This window comes from Corylus avellana, chromosome 8 (assembly GCF_965113065.1).
Source record: "Corylus avellana chromosome 8, dhCorAvel1.hap1.2, whole genome shotgun sequence".
Taxonomy (NCBI): Eukaryota; Viridiplantae; Streptophyta; class Magnoliopsida; order Fagales; family Betulaceae; genus Corylus; species Corylus avellana.
Genome location: NC_142497.1, coordinates 15,311,833 through 15,316,855, shown reverse-complemented (window position 1 = coordinate 15,316,855; position 5,023 = coordinate 15,311,833).

Here is a 5,023-nt window from a genome sequence, read left to right as displayed (position 1 = left end):
CTAAGATAAATTGAGCAGATTAAGATATTAAGTTAAGTATCAATAAACCTCCAAGAACTTCTAATAAGTTAAAATCTCATCAAAAAATTATTAGAGCAAAGCACAATTTGGGTATGTTTGTTAGTTTGTTTTGGAGTATTTTTTTTATTTTTTTAATTTGAAAAAGTGTTATAATGCGAAATAAATGCGAAAACAGGATTTTTTTTGAATTATTTATTAATATATTTATCTTGAGAATAGAAAACAAAAGATTAAAAAAAAAAAAAAAAAATCAATTTTTGGTTCTCAAAATTCTTGATTATTTTCAGATTGGGCAGAAGCTGGGAAATAATTTCTTGCTATTTAATCCTAAGGGGTTGGCTCAAGTGGCGGAGCTTTAGTCTTTGTGGTAGTCTATGAGGCTTAAAGTTCGAATTCTCTTGAGTGCAAATAATTTCTTAGAGTCAGCTCGCCAGCGTTTTATACAGCTCTAAGGTTTATCTAACAGAGATGAGTACACAAAGTAATCTGGGTTCCTTAGTATCAAAATGCTTATTTTTTAAAAGAAATTTTACTTTCTAAAGAGCTTTTAATACTACTTTTTAGGGTATATAATTTTTCTCCAAACTGCTACGTGTCCCTTAAACATGTTATAAACACAAGCTACTTATCCGACCTCAATTATATTGTATGGGAATGATGGGAAATGGCGCATTTAAAAAGGCGTTCTCCAGACAGTGGGCGACACTATTGTGGACTGTTTTTTTTGGTGCCGCATTAGTGTCCCTTTCACTTCTGGACATTGTCGAATGTGGTGCTTCTTGTTGTTAACTAAATTGTCGTGTATTTATTTTTTTTCATTAATCATCACAATAAAAAATAAAATAAAATAATAAAAAAAAAAAGGTAAGTGGTGCCTACCGACGTCGTATCACCTAAATTTTGTATCAGAAGTCGATTATTATGATTTATAAAATTATAATTATTTGCCTCTCTCATCTAATCTTACTTGACTCTTATCTTAGCCTCCCTCGTATTCACCAATCGAATTAAGTGTAAGCAATATATTTGATATTTCATTTTTTCAGTGTATTATTCAAATAATTGACTCTACATTTCAAGTTTACTTCTTGTTGGGAATAAAATCACACTATAAGGCCATCAGGTTTTGAGCCTTAGGGTCAATGAAAGGCCCACAAAGCTATTAATTAAATAGCAGAAGATAAATTAAAGTAGGGCTCTACTTCACAGAGACCTACTCAAAAGTCTCGATTGGGGAGAGATAGTTCAAGTCTATCTCAACTCTTTAGGAGAGTTAGTTCAAGTCTATATCAACTCTTCAAGAGATCTAGTTCAAGTCTATCTTAACTCTTCAGGCAATAACTCTTCAGGAGAACCAGTTCAAGCTTACTTAAACTCTTAAGCCTATAAATAGACCCATATACATGGTACAAAGGGATTTGAATATTTCTCTGATATTGATAATACTTGATTAGGCTAAATTATTAATCGTTGTTAATCAAATTGCTCTTCTCTAAGGACTGACTTAGGCATCGGAGTTTCTCCGACATAGACACTGGCGAATCCTTTGACGCTCTCACTATTTTGTAGGGGTGGCAAAATGGGTACCCATACACGACCCGATTATGACCCGCAGGTACCCGTTACATGATTAGCCTATACCCAGACACGACCCGTTTAGCTAAACGGGTAATCGGGTTTGACACGATTATGACACGAAAATAACCGGGTAACCCAACACGACCCGTTTTACCCGTTTAAAATAACCGGGTATAAACGGGTAGACACGACCCGACACGACCTGATTACCCTAAACTATAATTTTTTTTTTTTAAAAAAAAATTAAAATTCAAAATTGTAATAATAATACTAATACATCAATATAGTCAATGCAAAAAATTGAGTTCTAAGAGATTAAAGGCTTTAATAAAGGATAAGAAAAAAAAAAAAAATTGGAAAGTGACCGTAATTGACAAATTGTACTCCAAAATAAATTACTAAACTCATAATTTCACCTAAACTTAAAAGTTAAAAGTTAAAAGTTAAAATAAGTAAGTTCATTTATTAAAATAGTCCACTTATAATTTAGTCTCACATGTAACAAAAGTGTTAAAAAATTAATTTGAACAAAGATACAAATTCTCAGACATTTTTTTTAGCATCCAACCCTGGGCCAAGACTCAATATTTTTGAATTCCATGAGAGCCATAGAAGACCAAGACCCTTATTTAATTGTGCAAATACATTTATCAAAATGTGTAATATAATAGAATAGTTATAATTTAAGTGATTTTCATTTTAGCAACGACAAGGTAAAGTACAGTAAAATTTTTCTAAAGATCACAAATTTGCTATCCGAAACAAACAATGGCATCAATGTTTAGAGAGTTCTTCATTAGTAGACATTAGAATTTCATCTGTAGTTTTATTACAGAGAGAAAGAAGAAAGTTATTATAAAATCAACATAAATCCCAAGAATCATTCCAAATCCTTATCAATGCAAATACCCAGATGAAGAATATTTAAAAAGAAAAGAAAATCCTAATAAATGCTAAAGCAATAATAATACATGCAATCGGAGATGACACACAGCTAGAATCAAGGAGAAGGAGCTGGGAAACCCAAGAAGGGCCTTCCACAAAGACTCCCATTGATATTGGGATCGCAGAGATCCACAAAGACTCATATTCCAAAAATGGTAAAGACAAAGTGAGAGGGAGTCAGGGAGAGGTTAGGTTACGTTACAGAGAGACTGATTTTCAAAATGGTAAAGACAAAAGAGTAAAGTAAGTAAACTACTAAACTGACGTGAGGAGTCTGAGGACTGAGGCGAGAGTCGTGTCGTGCGTGAGCTGCTGCCGGGTCCAGAAAAAAACCAAGAAAAAAAACCGGGTCGGCGGGTCCAGAAAAAAGAAGAAAAAAAAAACCGGGTCTGGCGGGTCGACCCGTCAGACACGAAATTTCCGGGTCTTAATCGGGTAGACCCGATTACGACCCGAACCCGATTAGCCCAAACCCAATACCTGTTTTTTCGTGTCGTGTTCGTGTCGGATTCGCGGGTCGTATCAAAATTGCCGGCCCTACTATTTTGCACTCTCACTATTTTGCAACCATCAGGGAGCATCACAAGCGCATTCAGAATCTATCATGTGCACAACTCGGAGAACGTGTAGTTCACACCATACCGGAAAAAGTTAGACAGAAAAATGAGAAAATTGCTCTAACAGTTTGGCGCCATCTATGGAGAAAATTATTTCATTTCTCATAAAAAAAAATCCATCATGGTGGTGAACACATGTTCATGCGATTGTCAACTAGCCAGAAGAGAGAACTAAACCCGGAAAATCAATCAAATCCGGAATGAAAAAAAAGAAGGAAAAAAAAGAAAAGAAAGGTGGGTGCTGCAGGAAGAAAAGGAGATAGTGGTCGGGAGAATGGCCCCCGAGAAAACATGGGAAGAGGAGATGATCAAAGACAGGAAAGGGATAGGAGTCAACAGCCCAAAGAACCAAGGAACTAGGATGTAATAGTATAAATACGGTGATGATAGGTACCGAGTACCCCACAGAAGGGGGCAAGGCATTTATCGCACCCGGGCAACAAATGGAATATAAAAACTATGGCTAGTGGTATCTCTTTGTACTTCCTTATTTTCTCTTAGGTTTATATTTATCAACTATGTTATTGCTTTCAGACTTTTTCATAGAGACATGGTATTCCCTGAATTTTGGGGGCATGGATATTTTTAATAAAAGAATGAGACTGACTTAAGCATCGGAGAGTCCCCGGTCTAAAGATCGCCAGACCATTGATGCCCCTTCTTTTTTAGGTAGCAGGATATATGGAGAAAACCCTAAGGAAAAACAGGGCTATACAGAGAAAACCCTAAGGAAAAACTAGGGAGAAAACCCTGAGGAAAAACAAGGGAGAAAATCTTGAGGAAAAACAAGGCTATAGGGAGAAAACCCTAAGGAAAAACAAGAATAGCTAGGCCACCCCTGGAGACAGTAGGAAACCCAAGGCCATGCCATCCCAAGAAGGAAGGAAACACAAGTAAAGGTTTGAGTTGGGCTGTTTAGCTATCCCTAGTAGGTAAGGTCGGGTTTAACTCCCGATACATAGGTAAATGTTTGAGTTTAACTGTTTTAGCCAAGCCCGGTAGGCAAAATCGGGTTTAACTCCCAATTCACAAGTAAAGGCTTAAGCTTGGCTGTTTTAGCCATGCCTGGTAGATAACGTTGGGTTTAATTCCCTTTTCACAGGTAAAGGCTTGAGCTTGGCTGTTTTCGCCAAGCCCAGTAGATAAGGTCGAGTTTGATTCTCGGTTTACACACTCGGCTATGAAGGGTACATGAATTAATGATGTTTGCAGGAATTGTTATTGTAGGAGAAAGGTTTACAGGGTTGCAGGTTTATGGATGAAGAAGAATACTTGGTTCTTCAACCAAGTCCTAAAAGATATGACAGGTTTCACTCTCATGCAAAGAAGAGAGTTGGGGGGGTACTCTCAGGAACACAGACGATGCCATGAACAGAACAAAAGAGCTTCAAGTACACTCACACATTACAAGCCCATCAGGTTTTGGGCCTTAGGCCCAATGACAGGCCCACAAAGCTATTAATTAAATAGCAAAATGTACAATTAAAGTGGGGCTTTATCTCACAGAGACTTACTCAAAGTCTAGATTGGGGAGAGATAATTCAGGTCTATCTCAACTCTTCGAGAAAGCTAGTTCAAATATATCTCAACTCTTCAGGAGATACCTCTTTAGGAGAGCTAGTTCAAGTTTATCTCAACTCTTCAGGAGATGACTCTTCAAGAGAGCTAATTCAAGTCTATCTCAACTCTTCAGGAGATAACTATTCAGGAGAACCAGTTCAAGCCTATTTCAACTCTTAAACCTATAAATAGGCCCCTACACAAGGTACTAAGGAATCTGAATATTTCTCTGATATTGATAATACTTAATTACATTGAATTATTGAGTGTTGTTTATCAAATTGCTCTTCTCTAAGGAACTG